The sequence below is a fragment of the Podarcis erhardii genome (assembly GCF_964252035.2).
Source record: "Podarcis erhardii genome assembly, chromosome: 4".
Lineage (NCBI taxonomy): Eukaryota > Metazoa > Chordata > Lepidosauria > Squamata > Lacertidae > Podarcis > Podarcis erhardii.
The window spans coordinates 8,607,205-8,627,791 of record NC_138508.1 but is presented as its reverse complement, the minus strand read 5'-3'; the positions used below and the strand labels follow the sequence as shown (position 1 = coordinate 8,627,791).

The following is a 20,587-nucleotide window of genomic DNA, read 5'->3' as shown; positions in this document are numbered from 1 at the left end:
CACTGCACCACCCGTGTCCCTTAGAAGAAAGCAGGGATCCGAAAACAAAGTCTCTCGTGCCAAGCAGTGCATTCACAAGCCAAAGCTGATATCCTATTGTGGCTCCACATCCTTCCCACCCCATTTGGATTGTCATAAGATCTGACCTCATGGGAAGCGGCCTCTGGGTGCTCTAGATTCCGAGGACTTGCTAAAAATGTGGGTCTGCATATTTTCACGCAGGAAAGATAAACAGTGGGCATTGAGTCTGCAGAGTCTAGACCCTCTGAGCCTGCGATGGATGAGAGCATTGTATATAGGCCTCCTGGGGGAAAAACAAGAGTGTGGATTATTATCAGGGGGCACTTCCTGGCTCAAATGTATGGAACGGTTTCCCAAGGAACTGTGCCAAAACACCCAACCTAGAGGCAGTAGGAAACTGAATCAGGGACGAAATGCGAGGCGATAATGAACTCGGCTTGCATCAGCAGGGATGAATTTTGCTGACTGTTTGCGTCACCGATTGTTCACTGTCCACTGTGCCGTTAAGTGCATTAAACTGCATGACTTTGGGCCATGTTAATATTTGGATTTATTTTCGAATTGAAAGCAGCCCGACCAAGTCCGCAGAAGTCATTGGGTGGTTTACAAGGGACCTCTTTGAGCTGCGCTGATTTTGGGAATCTCAACGCTTTATGCGACGGAAACCTGACACACATCCAGCCTAAGCTTTTCTAAAAAGGTATCGTTGAAATTAAATCGGAGGCTTAAAAGGCTTTCACCGGTGCTGAAAACACCATGCCTAGCGAGCTTCTCTGTGGGGAGGCGATTCCGCAAATAGGGTGCCACCACCGAAAAGGCCTTCTCCTAAGAGGGCACCTGGCTAACTTCAGCGGGGCACCTGGAAAAAGGGTCTCCGGTGAAGATCAAAGGACCAGGCAGGTACATACTTATGGTAGAAGGTGATCCTTCAGATCACCTGCTCCCAAAACAAGGTTGTATCTGTTGACGATAGCAACACTAAGCATGTTGACAATAACTAATGTTATTTGGGAAACCAACGTCTCCCAAACATTCAGGGGATGGTTGCCACGTTCCTCCCTCCTTGCTTCGGAGCTTTGCAAAGGCAGCGCTGCTGGAGAAAGTGAGCTGGAGCTTGCTCTTAGAAATTGCCTTGCAAGATCCGGCGGTTTGCTTGCCGCTTATTATACTGGGGGAAAGCTCGTTGTTAGGACAGGCAGGAGGCAAGGAGCCCAGGAGAGTGTTGTTCATAAAATTGCTGGGGTAACTCAGTTGGTAGAGCATGGGTCATGGGTTCGAGTCCCACATTGGGCAAAGAGATTCCTGCATTGCAGGGGGTTGGAATAGATGACCCTTGTGTTCCCTCTCAACTCTTCTATGCTTCTTCTTCTTCTTCTGTGATCACTCGTAATCGAGTAAGATCGGGGGTCAGCAAAGCTTTTCAGCAGGAGGCCGGTCCACTGTCCCTCAGACCTTGTGGGGGGCCGGATTATATTTTTTTTGGGGGGGGGGAATGAACAAATTCCTATGCCCCATAAATCACCCAGAGAAGCATTTTAAATAAAAGCACACGTTTTAGTCATGTAAAAACACCAGGCAGGTCCCACAAATAACCCAGAGATGCATTTTAAATAAAAGCACACATTCTACTCATGTAAAAACACGCTGATTCCATCCACAGGCCAAATTTAGAAAGCGATTTGGCCAGATCTGGCCCCCGGGCCTTAGTTTGCCTACCCATGAGTAAGATTGTCTTCCAAAACAGGGTGTTAGCAGTGAGTCCGTAAGGGACTGTGGAGGCCAAATCTGGATCCACACGTCCTTCCACAGTGGGGATATTGGTTTCCCGGCAGGAGTTGATCACGGTGTGGATTTGCCAAGCGTGCCTTCCTCTTAGCACGTTTCTCCCTTGTGTCCTGAGTTCGAGTGTCTTCAAAACCCATGGCACCTTTGGTAAAGACTTTTCTCCAATTGGAGTGCTCGCAGATAAGTGTTTCCCAGTTGTCTGGGTTTATACTACATTTTTAAAGATATGGTCAGGACACAGAAACATCGTGCCCCCTTCTGCCCCACAGTGGCCTGTGCTAGCATTCAACACAAGTGTAGCAACAAACTTCCACCTGGAGCCGGAAATGGCAGCAACTGGAACCCAGGCACTGAGAGTCAATCTGAAGACCAAACCCACCTGCCCTGAATTGGCCCGACTTGGGCTGTGTTGGTCAAGAAGCTCAAGTAGGGTGGTTATGCTGGGAAATGGGTATATTATCACAGCCTTCATCAACCTCTGACCCTGCAGATGTTCTGGACTACAAGCAGTGAGTCATGCCATGCAGGGGGTTGGACTGAATGACCCCCGGGGTCCCTTTCAACGCTACAGTTCTGCGATCCCATGTAATAATTCAGCAGCAATTCACTCTTGACAATTGCAATAAATCGTTACTAAAAAGATAACCAATAAAAACAGCAGCAAAGTTACCATATACAAAAGGCCACCCAAATAACCCCTGTTAAAAAAGATCCAGCTGAGCATAGAAGCCAACTTGGGGCCCCCAATAAAATATTTGAGCCCCCCCCAAAAAAGAAACCACCTTGATGGGCATTGCCATTCAAATGGTGTGTATGTGCCATGTCGAGAACTACACAACTTTGAAAAGACATCTGAGAACAGCCCTGTACCAGGAAGTTTTTAATGTTTGATGTTTTATTATGTTCTTATGTATTGGAAGCCACCCAGGGTTGCTAGGACAACCCGCCAGATGGATGGGGTATTAATAATAATAATAATAATAATAATAATAATAATAATTTATTTATTTTTATCACCATCATCATTATCATTATTATCAGTGCCTTTTTCCTAGAAAAATAAGTGCTGGCACTCAGGGGCAAAACCAGGCTTTATTTCACCCACGTCAAAGACCCACTTTGGTACCCCACAACACACATTTGCATGCGCGCGCACACACACACACACATGCATACGCATGCAGGCTGTGAGCCTCAAGTGGGGACCCTCTGGGGCACAAAAAAAACCCTGCCAAAAACCTCTTGTAGCTACGACTCTGCAGTACCGACTATGAAGTTGTTACCGTAAGTGCCACACTTTTTAACAACAACAAAAAGACGTGCCATACTGCCTACTCTTGAGCAGCCCCTGAAAAAAAGCACTGATTATTATTATTATGTGGGGGGGGTTACCTGCCCCCCATATATTATTCAAGCTGGCCCCCTTGCCACTGAGCATAGGAGCCACCTCCTAGGGGCCGAAGGGATCTTCGCCCACTCCCCCCCATTATAAAACATTTGAGGGGGCTGCCTTATGGGTGTAGCCAGGATTTATGTTATTGGGGGCAAGCTTTATGTTGGGCGGGGGCAGAACCTAAGTTAGTTAAGTATTTTATTGGTTTTTATTGAGGGGGGCAGCTGCCCAACTGCTTCCCTGGCTACGCCAATGAGCCGCCATGCCCCCACCGCCCCATAGCTGGCGGGCATTGCCATTCAAATAGTACCTGTGTCATGTGATTGATTATGCAGGGCTTACTTGGGGACCCCCCCCCGCCCCCTAATATTTTATTCAAGTTGGCACCCTTGCAACTGAGAGCAACATGAGCTGTTGGTGGCATTTTACCATTGGACCAGAAGTATTAACTTATGGTCTGTGTGTGTGGTTTGGGAGCTGCACAGTCGGAAAAAACAATGCTGTCCAGGGTTGTAAAGACTGCGGAGAGAATAATTGGGTGTACTCTTCACACCTTGGATCAAATCTATGCTTCCAGGTGCCACAAGAAAGCTGCAGAGATAGCGCAGGATAGTGCACACCCCGGAAATGATCTCTTCCAGCTTCTGCCTTCTGGAAAAGAAGGTCCAGGATTATAAAGACCAGGACTAGCCGCCTGAGAAACAGTTTCTACCCAAATGCGATTTTGGTTTTAAATGCAGTGTAAGGTAATCTCTGGGACACAAGTGGCGCTGTGGGTTAAACCACAGAGCCTAGGACTTGCCGATCAGAAGGTCGGCAGTTCGAATCCCCGCCACGGGGTGAACTCGGTCCCTGCTCCTGCCAACCTAGCAGTTTGAAAGCAGTCAAAGTGCAAGTAGATAAGTAGGTACCGCTCCAGCGGGAAGGTAAACGGCTTTTCCGTGCGCTGCTCTGGTTCGCCAGAAGCGGCTTAGTCATGCTGGCCACATGACCCGGAAGCTGTATGCCGGCTCCCTCGGCCAATAAAGCGAGATGAGCACCGCAACCCCGGAGTCGGCCACGACCGGACCTTATAGTCAGGGGTCCCTTTACCCTTTACCTTTAAGGTAGCCACTATGGGAGTATATTGTATTTAATTATGGGGTATCAGAGTTTTGAGGGGGTTAACTAGGCTGGGATAGCTGGCTTGTTGGCTTTTGAATATCTGATGTAATTTTTTTCAGTTTCGTTGTTCTGTATGGGACAATACAGATTATCCTATCCTAATTTAGGGAATTGTGGGTTGAAATTACCCCGCTTCTGAACTCATCCTCCTCCCCTTTTCCAAAGACGCGCGCCCCTGACATCCCCAAGGGGATGGAGATCAGGTTAGAGGTCCCCGGGATGGACGTGGAGCAGGTGTCAACGGAGGGTGGATGCGGCTGCAGGAGCGAGGCAGCAGCGGTAGCCTCCGACGGGGCGGGCTTGGAGGGCTGGCCCGGGGCGTGTCTGCCCTCCCTCCCCACCGCCTTCCCTGCTGTCCGCCCCGCGCGCCGCTTCCCGGAGCCAGAGCGCAGCGCAGGTTCCCACGCGCCGGCGAGGAGGCTGGCTAGCGCCTCCAGCCCGGAGAGAGAGACCCCCGCAGCCCGGAGGAAGAGGAGGACACGATCCGGTAAGGCTGCCTGGGAGAGAGAGGAGGGGAGCCGGACCTCGCCTGGGGCTGCCTGCGTTTGCTTCAGCTGGAAACCCCCCACCCTCTTTGGAGAAGGGTGCCCCAAAGACCCGGGGTTGGGGAAGTTTGGGTGGGTGGGTGCCTTTCCAGAGACGCCCCTTGGGGCTTCCCGGAGGCGCCTTCTGTGGTTCCAAGTCGCTTACAAACTGAACGTCAAGTCTCCATAATTGTAATTGATTGACTGATCTTTTTATTAGGCACCTAACTGCAGAAAAGCCTCTTAGACAAAATTAAGAGCCCAAAACGGCATTATTCTCGTTGCTTTGCTAAGAGAGAGACTTGGTGTCAGGACAGCTGCTGGGCTTGCAGAAGGCCCCAGGTTCAGTCCTGGAGATCTCCAGTTCTAAGAGGGTCAAGGGATGAGAGATAGCTCTGTCTCTTTGCCCGAGACCCTAAAGATTGGCACCCCTGAGCTGGTCAAGGATGTGAGCTTCCTCTTATTGGTGGAGCACCTGCTCTGACTGCAGAACGTCTCAGGTTCAATGTCTGGCATCCACGGCTTCAGGGATCAGGCAGTAAGTAATGGGGGAAGACCACCCATCCGCCATGCTCCAGGTTGAGACCCTGGAGAGCTGCAGTCAGTCTAGAAGGCAGCTCCTTACATTCTGTGAACACCACCCCTCCTCCTGCCATTCTTGGATTCAATAGGCAAATGGTCTGACCTGGGCTTCTCATATCCCAGTCTTGGCTGAACATCTGTCCAGCATCTCCCCTGAAAAGGGGAGCCACACTGGTGGGAATTGCCTCTCTCCCAGACCCCAAAGCCCCCCAGAGTGAACCCTGCTAGACAAAACAGATCAATAGCCTGCTGACCTGGTTTGTCATAGGTTTTGGAAAGTCTTTCTGGTTTTTCGAGGGGGGTTTTTTGCACAGAAATTTGATGCCACCGTTGCCAAATGAATTTAACAGCTTTAAAGCTGCATTGAAATGCCAAGCTATGTGATGTCAGAAAATCTGATTGCAAAGCCCCTATGTCTTTTTCTCTACTTGAGGGGAGAGAAGCTGTGGGGACCAGGGGGTTAACCCTTTCCCCTCCTGGCTACTATTAACTGTGCGTTTGGTTTGGTTTCAAGGCAAGTGGTGTTCTTGTTGTTGTTTAGTGGTTTAGTCGTGTCCGACTCTTTGTGATCCCCTGGACCAGAGCACTCCAGGCACTCCTGTCTTCCACTGCCTCCCACAGTTTGGTCAAACTCATGTTTGTAGCTTCGAGAACATTGTCCAGCCATCTCATCCATCCTCTGCCGTTCCCTTCTCCTTGTGCCCTCCATCTTTCCCAGCATCAGGGTCTTTTCCAGGGAGTCGTCTCTTTTCATGAGGTGGCCAAAGTATGGAGCCTCAGCTTCAGGATCTGTCCTTCCAGTGAGCACTCAGGGCTGATTTCCTTCAGAATGGAGAGGTTTGATCTTCTTGCAGTCCATGGGACTCTCAAGAGTCTCCTCCAGCACCATAATTCAAAAGCATCCATTCTTCAGCGATCAGCCTTCTTTATGGTCCAGCTCTCACTTCCATATATCACTACTGGGAAAACCATAGCTTTAACTATTCAGACCTTTGCTGGCAAGGTGATGTCTCTGCTTTTTAAGATGCTGTCTAGGTTTGTCATTGCTTTTCTCCCAAGAAGAAAAGCCTTAGCTTCAGGATCTGTCCTTCCAGTGAGCACTCAGGGCGTACCTGTTTCTTCCTTGCAGCTGGAAGGAAGGACTTGAGTTTGAGAATCAGCACAAGGAAAAGCGTTAAACTCTCCCACTCTCAAGGGGCCGGTTCTCATGCAATCCACACTGCTGCTTTCAAGCGAAGAAAAGGACCTTGAGGGACCTATCTGTCCTCATATATAGATAGCATGCCTCTCTGAGCCTCTGGCTCAACATCCATCTCAAATCAATACATAGTCTGCGGAATGCCAAGGGGAGTCACCTTTGAGTTAACTTAATTGAGTTAAACTGTGGAACTTACTGCTACAGGAGGCAATGGTGGCCACCAACCTTGATGCCTGGGTTATACAAATACATGGAGGAGAGGGCCCTTGATGGCTCCTAGCCATAAGGGCTGCGCTCTGCCACCACATGGAAGCAGCAATGCTTATGAACATCAGTTTCTGGGAACTGCAAGAGGGGAGAGTTGCTCTCATGCTCAAAGCCTGCTTGTGGGTTTCCCTGGTCGGCCACTGTGAGAAGAGGATACTGGACTAGATGGGCCATTTAGCACTCCTTATGCTCTTCCATGGAGTTTTCTTGGCAGGGATACTGGAGTGGCTTGCCGGTCCGTCTAGTTAAAGCTCTGGTTTTCCCAGTAGTGATGTATGGAAGTGAGAGCTGGACCATAAAGAAGGCTGATCGCCGAAGAATGGATGCTTTTGAATTCTGGTGCTGAAGGAGACTCTTGAGAGTCCCATGGACTGCAAGAAGATCAAACCGATCCATTCTGAAGGAAATCAGCCCTGAGTGCTCACTGGAAGGACAGATCCTGAAGCTGAGGATCCAATACTTTGGCCACCTCATGAGAAGAGAAGACTCCCTGGAAAAGACCCTGATGTTGGGAAAGATGGAGGGCGCAAGGAGAAGGGGACGACAGAGGACAAGATGGTGGGATAGTGTTCTTGAAGCTACAAACATGAGTCTGACCAAACTGCGGGAGGCAGTGGAAGACAGGAGTGCCTGGTGTGCTCCAGTCCAGGGGGTCATGAAGAGTCGGACACGACTAAACAACAACAGTGCTCTTCTGAGCCGTTAGTTTAGCAAAAGTTCTCTCTTCCCCAAACTCAAACACCATTTGAAATAGCAGCTGAGTGGAATCAGAGTGCTGGGTTATCTAAGGATCGGTATATATACCTTGTGTTCCTCTGCCTGGAAGTGGACATCATAACAGCCTCGGAGGCAGGGATGGAGGCCAACATATTTTTGAGAGGGGGGGAGGAATTTATGGGGCCCAGTGACCTCTGAAGAGAGAAGAATTACAGAGTGTGGATGCCTGTTACTTAGCACCCACATAGGCATAACACAATCTATATAAGTTTGGAAGCGCTGGCATTTTGGACATTTAGAAGACGCCCCCCCCCCCAGTAGTGAAGATCCCTCATAATCCGCTTACTAAAACTTTTAGAGAACAGCGCTGTTTTTCTAGAACTCACCTGAACGCCTCCCTCGTTCTCTTAGAATTGCAATGGTGCCCACGGAGTTATGGGGGGGGGGGGAGCCCTAGAAATAGATAGATGATAGATAGATAGATAGATAGATAGATAGATAGATAGATAGATAGATGATAGATAGATAGATAGATAGATAGATAGATAGATAGATAGATAGATGATAGATAGATAGATAGATATAGATAGATGACAGATAGATGATGATGATAGATAGATAGATAGATAGATAGATAGATAGATAGATAGATAGATAGATAGATAAAGGTAAAGGGACCCCTGACCATTAGGTCCAGTCGTGGCTGACTCTCAGGTTGCGGCGCTCATCTCGCTTTATTGGCCAAGGGAGCCGGCGTACAGCTTCCAGGTCATGTGGCCAGTATGACTAAGCCGCTTCTGGCGAACCAGAGCAGTGCACAGAAACGCCGTTTACCTTCCCGCCGGAGCGGTACCTATTTATCTACTTGCACTTTGATGTGCTTTTGAACTGCTAGGTTGGCAGGAGCAGGGACTGAGCAACGGGAGCTCACCCCGTCACAGGGATTCGAACCGCCGGCCTTCTAATCGGCAAGTCCTAGGCTCTGTGGTTTAACCCACAGTGCCACCCGCGTCCCTCAGATAGATAGATAGATAGATAGATAGATAGATAGATAGATAGATAGATAGATTAAAAGTATCTCAGTGCTTTGGCAGTATTGCTTAGTTCAGGAAAGCAACAAAACGGGAATGGAAGTTTGGGAAATTATGCTAGCATGTCTTGACAGTGGGTCGATCATACTCCATTCAGACTGGAACTTTGAGTTCACCCACTGAAAGGGATTTGCAATGGATTTGGGAAACACCAAGGTTTTCAGACAGTATGTTTTTTAGTATATGCAATTTACATAAATTTACATAAATTGGACGCTGCTTCTAATAACCTGAAAATAGGACTAGGCGTGGAGATACAACAACAACAACAAAAAAGCCCATCACTATTCTCTAAATGCATCTGTAAAAGAATACGAACAACATTAGCAAAACAGCAACCCAAAAACAAACTGTTCAGTTTATACATGCAGCCTCCCATAGGTGCTAACTCCCTGGGGCCCTGGGTGCCCAAGCACCCACAAAATTCCCCATGAAGGGGCCGGGCACCCACAAATTTTGGTGCCAGGGCCATGCACACTGGATGGCACCCAAGGCCCTGGGCACCAACAGTTATGGGGCCAAGTTGGCATTCCTGCACTCTCCACAGCCCCGTGAATCATAATCGTTCACTCTGTTTGGATCATTAAAACACACATACGTGTCTGTGGTTTTATGCTTGCTTTACCCGCGTGTGTGTGTGTCTCTCTGTGTGTGGTTTTTTAGAATGAATTCTTGCACTTGGCAGAGGAGCTGTGTTGCAAAATTCGGGGAAGTGCAATTTTGGAAGGAGGGTTACATTCTGGTTTGCGTCTTATTCTGGAAAGTGCAATTTAGTGTGAACTGAATGAAATTCCCTCCCCGTATCCCTCCATCTCCGGTTGCCCTCTCCCTGGGCTGACCTGGGGGAGCTCAGTCAGTCGATCACGAGACTCTCAAATGGATGGGAAGCCACAAGACTCTTAATCTCAAGGTTGTGGGTTCGAGTCCCATGTTGGGTGAATGATTTCTGCATGGCAGGGGGTTGAGATAGATGATTGTCGTGGTCCCTTCCAACTTGTACAATTCTACGATTCCTCTCTCGCTCTCCCTCCCTCAGATTCCTGCTTTCCCTGCCTCTTCTGCATCTCCTCCTCCTCCTCCTCCTCCTTTCAACTCCCTTCTCAAGCAAAGCTTTATTTTGCACTTCCATTAGCATTCCTCTGGCTGCTTCTCCATCTCAGCAGGGACTTTCTCTCTTTTCTCTTTCAAGAAGTCCTTGACTAGCGCAATATTGATGTGAAATCGATGCAAAAGTACAGGGGTCGGCAACCTAAAGCCCATGGGCCACAAGCGGCCCATGGGGGTTGTTTAACCAGCCCATAATAATAATAATAATTTATTATTTATATCCCGCCCATCTGGCTGGGCTTCCCCAGCTACTCTGGGTGGCTTCCAACAAAGTAGTCTGTTAAACATTAAAAGCTTCCCTAAACAGGGCTGCCTTCAGATGTCTTCTAAAAGTCAGATAGTTGTTTATTTCCTTGATATCTGGTGGGAAGGTGTTCCACAGGGTGGGTGCCACCACCGAGAAGGCCCTCTGCCTGGTTCCCTGTAACTTGGCTTCTCACAATGAGGGAACCGGCAGAAGGCCCTCGGAGCTGGACCTCAGTGTCCGGGCAGAACGATGGGGGTGGAGATGCTCCTTCAGGTACACTGGGCCTTTGAGGCTGTTTAGGGCTTTCAAGGTCAGCACCAACACTTTGAATTGTGCCCAGAAACGTACTGGGAGCCAATGTAGGTCTTTCAAGACCGGTGTTATGTTGTCTCTGCGGCCGCTCCCAGTCACCAGTCTAGCTGCCGCATTCTGGATTAGTTGTAGTTTCCGGGTCACCTTCAAAGGTAGCCCCACGTAGAGCGCATTGCAGTAATCCAAGCAGGAGATAACCAGAGCCCATGGACCTCTGCCATCTGCTTGGGGACCCCTGCTGGCTGCTCGGTCAGCTCCCCAAACCAGCGCAGAGCAGAGCGGGGACCGCCTTCCACGATGCTGGCTGGCTTCCCATTGGCTGCAGGAAGCTCCTGCAGCCAATGGGAAGCTGCGCACGCCTCCTCTGCACCAGAAGGAGCTCCAGAAATAACATTTGCGCATTTGTGCATGCATGCGTGCGCACTCTGGCCCACCGCGGCGTCTGCGGGACCGTGAACCGGCCCAAGCCACAAAAGCTGTGCCGTCTCCCTGCATTAGTAGCGACATAAACAGAGGAGAGTTGTGTGTGCCATAATTGCAGATCCACACAGATTTTCATCTTCTGAAAGTTCTGCGGTCATGTCCTAAGGCTGGCAGAACGAAGGCATCTTTAAGCAGAAAATGATCACCGGGAACAGCTGTCGTCACCCTGATGCCCTTCAGATGTTTGGGACCACAGCTCCCATAAGGCACAGCCAGCACGGCTGTACGATGCTGGGGGGTCATGGGAGTTGTAGCCCCGAATGCCTGGAGGGCAGCAGGTTAGCGGAGGCTGGTCTGGAATATTCTAGAAAATGACTCTGGAGTTGCGGCGCTCATCTCGCTTTACTGTCCGAGGGAGCCAGCATACAGCTTCCAGGTCATGTGGCCAGACTGACTAAGCCGCTTCTGGCAAACCAGAGCAGCGCACGGAAACGCCGTTTACCTTCCCGCCAGAGTGGTACCTATTTATCTACTTGCACTTTGACGTGCTTTCGAACTGCTAGGTTGGCAGGAGCTGGGACCGAGCAACGGGAGCTCACCCCGTCACGGGGATTCGAACCGCCGACCTTCTGATCGGCAAGTCCTAGGCTCTGCGGTTTAACCCACAGCGCCACCCACATCCCTTAAAAGGGAACTTACCAGGAATCTAATACTGAGAGGCTTAAACAAGCCTGCAACCAGCTACCCGCTGTCCATTTAAAAGGGGAATATAAAACTCTAATAAGTTATAGAAATTGCAAGCGCAAGCTAGGAAGGATATTAGTAAACAATATATCCTCTCCTGCCTCCCTGAACAGGAAGCACAAAGGGGCTCCCGCCCCCATGCAACCCTGTGCACCTTCCCAAAATTTGCTTTGGGGTGGGGTCAGGAGATACACACCCCTTCAGGACAGTAGGCAGGGATGGAAGGAGAGATTGTTCTGTCTGGGAAGAAGAAATGCTTTCACGGGCAGAACTATCTGCTTAGTGCTGCACTGAATTCCACCCTGTATTTATTTACATTCCTTACCCTTCCTCCGAAAGTTGCTCAGGGCTATCACCTTGGGTCAGTCACAGTTTCTCAGCCTAACCTGCCTCGCAAGGTTGTTGTAAGGATAAAGTAGAGACAGGGAGAAAGGGTGCCTGCCACTCTGAGCTCCTTGGAGGACAGTTGGGATAGAAACGTAATAACAACTAATAAATATACACATCGATAATTAAACAAAACTATGAAAACTTTTTTAAAAAACCGGTTGAAACGTCTAAAATATTATTATTGATAATAATAAAAATTATTTGCAGCGGTCCTGTAAGATTGGGCTTCCAACACGTGGATAAAAATTAAAAGGTTTGGCAATAAACATCAGCACATATGAATAATTCAGTTCCAACAATTCGGTGAATAGGTATGATTCGAATGATTTAGCAGCTCGTTAAGTTTTAATTGTACAACAGATTGACGCCAGTATTGTCAAATATTAACACATAACTTCTCCAAGGTATAAATTGATCTACAGGGATCTAGAGGGCTGCATAAATAACAGCAAAATGCACAACACTAATACAAAATTATAAGCTATTCTTCCTTTCTTTCCTGCCTAAATTCACTGTGCGGTAAAAATCACCCATACCCACCTGTTCCCTGCCTGGTGGTAGCAGCTGAATCGATGACTTTAAAGGGATTGTGTCCACTAATTGTTAGTGGGACCCAAGGGGGAAGAAATGTTGAAAAGGATCGTTCAGCAGAATGTGTGCAAATACTTGAAAGTGCAGGTATCTGGTGGGTTCAGATTCCTAAGCTGTGCTGGGAAGAGCTTTGTTTACGCAATTGTGTGTTAACCCTCATTGATCGGTGCAGAGACGCAAAGCCTTTCCCCCTCCTTTTCATAAGATCTGTCTAATGGTTTCTTTGCTGCTGCTATTTGGGTGTAGCCCAGAGCTGGAAATAGCCAAGAAGGAAAAAGGAAAGAAGATTTAGAAGCCTATTACTTTTCAAAGAAATCAACCGGGGCCTGGAGGGGCTAATTGGTAGATGTTTTCAATTAAGTCTATTCATCATAAATACCGCTTGTTGTGGGACGAACAAACAAACAAGGGTGGGCCTGCACGTCCCATTTGTGGCTTCCCAGAAGCTTCTGTTGCAAAGGGGATGCTCAGCTCGGCAGACCTGTTAATGTCTTCGAGCGGATTCCCTGATTCTTGTCTAAAGCCGTCCTCTCTTAAAAGCCGTTCAATGTGGGAGCCACATCTTTAAAAGCTACGTGCAGGTTCTTGCAGATATACGAACTGTGATGTCTCGGTCAGGAGTGAGCAGCAATAAATCACACCAATGAGTTGGAGTTAACTCTTTGTTAGCAAACAGGATCTATGCAGGTGTCAGGGTTTGGTTCAGAAGCAGGTCAGTGCAAAGAAACAGAGTCAGTTGTCAGTGAAGCAGACCCTCCAACATTTCTCCGATGAAAACAGGATTTCCTTAATAATAATAATACCCTGCGCATCTGACTGGGTTGCCCCAGCCACTCTGGGCGGCTTCCAACATATATAAAAACATAATAAAACATAAAACATTAAAAACCTTTCCAGGTTTTTAGATGTCTTCTAAAGGTTGTTTAGTTACTTATCTCCTTGGTTCTTGGGATCGCATAACTCCATACCCTCCAACATTTCTCCGACAAGAAGAAGGACATCTTAAAGAAAAGCAGAACGTTTCAGGATCAAATCAGAATCCGGGATAGCTTCTGTAAATCTGGGATTGTCCCTGGAAAATAGGGGCACTTGGAGGTTCTGTTAAAGTTATTCTTTATTCAAGGCAATGCCTTGAATACAACTCAGCAACCCTTCCCCAGTAGGTCTTGCCCAGGCACCCCCAAACTCGGCCCTCCAGATGTTTTGGGACTACAACTCCCATCATCCCTAGCTAACAGGACCGGTGGTCAGGGATGATGGGAATTGTAGTCCCAAAACATCTGGAGGGCCGAGTTTGGGGATGCCCGGTCTTGCCACTCTAGAACAGTTGCCAGAAATGAAGGTGCCTTCCTTCCATCCTTTCTAAGGCTCCTCCACAGCCAAATGTTTCCCAAGAACACCTTTGGCATCTGTTCCGCTCTCCTCATTATTCTGCGTGTTCTTGGAGACCAGGAGGGATGGGAGCTTGTCACAACAGGAGAGGGAGACTCCCCGGATTCTTATTGGTCTCTTAAGCCCCCCCTCCTCTGCTTCAGCCTCAGTGTCTGAACTGCTCCCTGTGACAGGTTCCTCCTGCTCACGAAATCCTGTTGCCCCTTCAGCTCCCATCACCTCCTTCCATTCTTCTACCTCTGACCTGCTGTTGTCCAGCCAGTCCCTTACAACAGGCCTATAATGATTTATTATAATAATTTGTTACTTATACCCCACGCACCTGGCTGGGATTCTTGGCGGCTCCCAACAGAATATTATTAATAATAAAGCAGCAATAAAACATCAAACATTAAAAACTTCCCTGGACAGGGCTGCCTTCAGATGTCTTCTAAGAGTCTGGTAGTTGTTTATTTCCTTGACATCCGATGGGACAGCATTCCACAGGACGGGCACCACTACCGAGAAGGCCCTCTGCCTGGTTCCCTGTAACCTCACTTCTTGCACTGAGGGAACTGCCATAAGGCACTTGGAGCTGGACCTCAGAGTCCAGGCTGAACGATGTGGGGTGGAGACGCTCCTTCAGGTATACTGGGCCGAGGCCATTTAGGGCTTTAAAACTCAGTACCAAGACTTTGAATTGTGCCAGGAAACTTACTGGGAGCCAATGTAGGTCTTTCTGGACCAGTGTTATATGGTCTCAGCGGCCACTGCCAGTCACCAGTCTGGCTGCCACATTCTGGATTAGTTGTAGTTTCCGGGTCACCTTCAAAGGTAGCCCCACGTAGAGCGCATTGCAGTAGTCCAAGCGGGAGATAACCAGAGCATGCACCACTCTGGCGAGAGAGTCCGCGGGCAGGTAGGGTCTCAGCCTGCATACCAGATGGAGCTGGTAGACAGCTGCCCTGCATACAGAATGAGCACAGCAGCTCATCTCTGACAGGTCTTTCCCCCATGAAGCCTCCCTACCACTGGCCATGTCTCCTTCTCTCCAGGGTGCTTTCCAACCAATCAGAGACTATGCCTGCATTCCTCCCTTTGCTCCTCTCACTTCATGCCTCCGCCATGGACCACTTGTAAACTGCTGGAGGTCTGGGTGGACCACTTAATGATTTTTCTTCCTGCAAGAAGCTGGAACGTGTGCAGAGGAGGGTGAGCAAGATGCTCAAGGGTCTGTTAACCAAGTGGAGTTAGGAGTTGGGGATGTTTATCCTGGAGAACAGGAGATATGATAGCCATCTTCAAAAATCTGATGGGCTGTCCTGCGGAAGATGGAGCAAGCTTGTTTTCTGCTGCTCAAACCAATGGATTCAAGTTAGGAGGAAGGAGATTCCGACTCAAAATCAGGAAGAACTTAAGATAACAGAATTTAAATGTGCCTTTGGCTTGTTTGTAATGTTTAGAAAGATGAGCAAAATTGATTTTTTACTTCTGTTGTCTAGTCATCTTGTCCAACCTCCTGCACTGCAGGAATCTCAGCTAAAGCATCCACTTTCAAATACAGTGGTACCTTGGTTCTCAAACGCCTTGGTACTCAAACAACTTGGAACCCAAACACTGCAAACCTGGAGGTAATTGTTCCAGTTTGCGAACCTTTTTCGGAAGCCAAACATGCTCCGTTTTGAGTGTTACACTTCCATTTTGAGTGCCACACTTCTGTTTTTAGTGTTACGCTGAGGTCTGTCTGTTTTTGCTATTTATTTCGCGTTTGCGTTTTCGCAGCTCTTTTTGTTTTGTTTTTGTGACTGTGTGGAACCCAGTTCAGCTATTGATTGATTGATTGACTGCAGTTCATTGTTTATTGCTTTCATTTTATGGTTCAGTGGTCTCGTTCGATGGTAAAATTCATGTTAAATTGCTGTTTTAGGGGTTGTTTTTAAAAGTCTGGAACAGATTAATCCATTTTGCATTACTTTCTATGGGAAAGCGTGCCTTGGTTTTGGAACGCTTTGGTTTTGGAACGGACTTCTGGAACGGATTAAGTTTGAGAACCAAGGTACCACTGTAGCTCTTACTGTCAGAAATTTCTGCCTGATGAAACCCTTAAAAATGGGCTGGCCAGTGGGTGCCGGTGACTCCACCACTGTCTGTGAGAACGGGGCTGGACAAGGTGGAAACTGCTCTCATCATGCAGGTTTGCCTTATGTTCTTAAGGAGTTTGGAGAACAGGGCTTTAGGCAGAAAGGAAATCCTGCTCTACACACTGTGTGTTCTGTTTCCCAGAAAGAATGTTGAGAATTAAAAGGCAGCTGGAAGTCAGCAAGTAATTAAAATTCTTCCGGGGGTGAAAGTTATGGGTAATAAAAAGGCTCTTTAAGTCCAGCGGAGCAGGCAGGCCCGGCGTCAACCCTTGGGGCGTGAAAGTCGAACCCTGGCAAATTTTAAATGGCCAGCGAGGGACGGACAGGAGAGGCGTCAATCAACCCTCGGAGTGTTTGCTGCCTCCGTGTTGTTGGTGTCGCTTCAGCTATCCGCATGGCATTCCCTGAGATGCCGCCCGGAAAAGTGCAATCATCGGAGCGCAAAGTAACGAGTCTCTGATGTCGCTCCTTCAAGCTTTAATTGATTAAATCGCTGCAATTAATCAACTGGGGTTTGATTGCAAGTTCAGGTCTGATTAAGGTCTTGGCTGATGACAAGCAAAGACTCGGGGGGAGTGTTTCCTAAATTTCCAGTACCTAAGGCACAGAGATGCCCCCCCCTCGAATTAAAAGTGGGATGGTACTTTTGAGCCATTTGGGGCCATCATCGTTGTTGTTGTTTAGTCGTTTAGTCATGTCTGACTCTTCGTGACCCCATGGACCAGAGCACGCCAGGCACTCCTGTCTTCCACTGCCTCCCACAGTTTGGTCAAACTCATGTTGGCAGACTCGAGAACACTGTCGCACCATCTCATCCTCTGTCGTCCCCTTCTCCTTGTGCCCTCCATCTTACCCAACATCAGGGTCTTTTCCAGGGAGTCTTCTCTTCTCATGAGGTGGCCAAAGTCTTGGAGCCTCAGCTTCAGGATCTGTCCTTCTAGTGAGCACTCAGGGCTGATTTCCTACAGAATGGAGAGGTTTGATCTTCTTGCAGTCCACGGGACTCTCAAGAGTCTCCTCCAGCACCAGAATTCAAAAGCATCCATTCTTCGGCAATCAGCCTTCTTTGTGGTCCAGCTCTCACTTCCATACATCACTACTGGGAAAACCAGAGCTTTTACTATATGGACCTTTGTCGGCAAGGTGATGTCTCTGCTTTTTAGGATGCTGTCTAGGTTTGTCATTGCTTTTCTCCCAAGAAGCAGGCGTCTTTTAACTTCGTGGCTGCTGTCACCATCTGCAGTGATCATGGAGCCCAAATAAGTAAAATCTCTCACTGCCTCCATTTCTTCCCCTTCTATTTGCCAGGAGGTGATGGGCCCAGTGGCCATGATCTTCATTTTTTTGATGTCTGGATAAATAATAATATTTATTTATTTATTTATTTATTTATTTATTTATTTATTTATATCCCGCCAATCTGGCTGCATTTCCCCAGCCACTCTGGGCGGCTCCCAATCGAGTGTTAAAAACAATACAGCATTCAATATTAAAAACTTCCCTAAACAGGGCTGCCTGGCTGAAATCCTACCGAAATCTGAATGGAGATATTGAGGGGGGGCACAGGCCTGTGCAAAAGGTTGCTGGTGGTTTTCAAAAGATATACAGAAGGTCCTAAATTTAATCTCCAGTAGCATCTCCAAGTAGACAGACTCCTATCTGAAACCTCAGAGTCACTGCCAGTCGGGACAGAAGACTCGGCTAGTTGTACCAATGCCACCACCTTCCTATGTCCCCGAAATTGATGCAGCTGGTCTTGTTCTGAGTGGGAGAACTGGGGGGTAGGTAATATCTCAAAATCACCCATTCCAGGGGATGTTAGGCGAAATTCACCGGGTGAGTTTCCATGAGGGATATTTTTTTAAAAAATTGCAAACCTGATGTGCAGAACTGAACTCAGATTGGAAGGATGCAAATCGGGAGAGATTTGCACTCCGCTGGTTGCTCTCCAATCCCTCCCGATCCTAGTCCTTTGCCCTCCTTGCTCCCGTGGGGTCTGTCAAGGCTGCAGCGCCGACAGTGGAGGCCACAGCTGGCAGAGTTTCCCCTCTCGGGATCTAGACTCCAGACATAACAAACCGTTCCTTTTCAGCCACCCTGTCGAGTGGCCAATCTCCCTCACATTCCTCCCTCTCTGGCATCATCTAGCACCTGCTGGCTTCAAGGTCTGTGGCATTTTCTTTGGAGCGGTTCTCCTGCCAGCCCCTTGCTCTCTTGGTTCCTTCTCACCTCTGCCCTTCCTTGCCATCCCTGGCCTCCACTGCAAATGCTTCCTATTTTTGCCTGCGGTTTTTTGCCATAATGTACGCAAGCTTGCAAAGCAGTTTCTGTGGAAATGTTCTGAGTGCAGGAGACGATATATTGTTTATTCATATCCTTCCTAACTTGCGCTACCAAGTTCCTTTACTTAGCAGAGTTACATTCCCCTTTTTACATGCACATCAAATGTCTGGTTGCAGGCTCGTGTGAGCCTCTCACTACAGTGAACCCTCTAGTTACGTACCACTCTGGATATGTAACTTTTGGGTTATGAACGTGGCAAACCTGGAAGTGTATACTTCCAGGTTTCACCGAGCACACATGTGCAGAATCGCTCTGTGCACTGTGTGCATGCACAGAAATGCTGGATTGCACCATGCGCATATGCAGAAGCAGCACCTCTGCCTACGGACTTTTCGGGTTGTGGACAGACCCCCGGAATGAATTTAATTCGTATCCAGAGGGTCCACTGTATTATATTATACAGTTCAGTCTGTCTCAGATTGAATTGTATGTTCCTGGTAAGTTTCCTTGTAAAGGTAAAGGGACCAGTCGTGACCGACTCTGGGGTTGCGGCGCTCATCTTGCTTTATTGGCCAAGGGAGCCGGCATACAGCTTCCGGGTCATGTGGCCAGCATGACTAAGCCACTTCTGGCAAACCAGAGCAGCGCATGGAAACACCGTTTACCTTCCCATCGGAGTGGTACCTATTTATCTACTTGCACTTTGACGTGCTTTCGAACTGCTAGGTTGGCAGGAGCAGGGACCGAGCAATGGGAGCTCACCCCATCGCGGGGATTCGAACCGCCAACCTTCTGATCGGCAAGTCCTAGGCTCAGTGGTTTAACCCACAGCGCCACCCGGGTCCCTAAGTTTCCTTGAGTCCCTCTTAAAAGAATAAAGACGCCACAATCTTATTCAAAGTCAATAAAAAAAGTTTACTCACATCAGTTCACAGTTGGATTCCTGAAGGCAGAATTAGTTCCAAATATGTACATGTGGATCTACCCCATTTGGGGGAATAATCCCAGGGCTTCTGCTAGCTGAGAGCTAGCAGAGCAGTCTTAGCTAAAAGCTGGTCAAACGAAGAAGGAAGTCAAAAAATGAGGAGGGTGCTGCGTGATTCGTCCTTTTGTTACCTGGGCAGGTTAGGTCACGCCCACTTTTTATCACATGCAAAAGGAAGGATGCTCCAGCCAGGAGGAACAGGAAGTTTCAACTGGCTGGACCAAACATTCCCTCGCATGTCTTCTCCATCATTACAAGGAATGTTGTACAGTGGTACCTCGGGTTAAGAACATAATTCATTCCGGAGGTCCGTTCTTAACCTGAAACTGTTCTTAACCTGAGGTACCACTTTAGCTAATGGGGCCTCCCGCTGCCGCTGCATAATTTCTGTTCTCATCCTGAAGCAAAGTTCTTAACCTGAGGTTAAGAACTAACTATTTCTGGGTTAGCGGAGTCTGTAACCTGAAGCGTCTGTAACTCGAGGTACCACTGTACTTGACTGCCTTTCATGGATCACTTCCCACATTTTCCCCAAACATCATAATTTTTTGCCTGCTCTTTTTCACTAATAACTCCATCCTTATGCACTCTCCACCCAAACAGATTATGAGCATCATCTAGTTCAACCCCCTGCAATGTAGGAATATGCAGCTGTCCCGTACGGGGATCAAACCTGCAACCTTGGTGTATCAGCAACCTCCTCTAACCGACTGAGCTACAGAGGCACCAAAAGCGTACAAAAGGATGGCTGTTTCTGTTTGCCTATTGCTTTGGACTATGCCCATTTGGCTTGCCTTTGATTGTGAACTAAATGAAATTGCTCCTCCCTCCTTATATGTGTCTCTTGCATCTCCCCCCCCCCCCCTTCTATGCAGCCAATAGTAAGCGGAGGGATTTGCATCGTCAAGAAATCACGGCAGAAGCAAACGTTTAAATGCCCCCGAATCTCTGCACCAAAATCCAATGAAGTGGAATTTAGTTGAAAAACAATCAAATCATTTAGTTTAAAAACAATGGAACCAGGAGATCATTATTATTTTTTAATTGATTGATTTGGGTTTTCAGATTAAAGTTTTACAATCACATATCCAGCATTCAACATAAAAACTAGATTCCAAAGAATCTCCTGGACTTCCCTCCTCTCCTTTGTGGGTCCTGTTGTTAATCATTTTCTCCTGCGTCTTTAATCATAATCCAAATATTTGACCTCTCTCCATTGTGCCCAAAATTCACCATTAAACTACAAGTGTT

General features: G+C 48.0%; 1 protein-coding gene across 1 annotated transcript in view; it reads left to right on the top strand.

Moving 5' to 3' along the window:
• The first annotated feature begins 4,742 nt into the window (after positions 1 to 4,742).
• P2RY6 (pyrimidinergic receptor P2Y6) overlaps positions 4,743 to 20,587 on the top strand; it is a 56,515-nt gene continuing 40,670 nt past the window's right edge. Inside the window, exon 1 of the mRNA XM_081860679.1 lies at positions 4,743 to 4,850. The gene's annotated coding sequence lies outside the window, so the exon portion shown is untranslated. The remainder of the gene's footprint in view (positions 4,851 to 20,587) is intronic.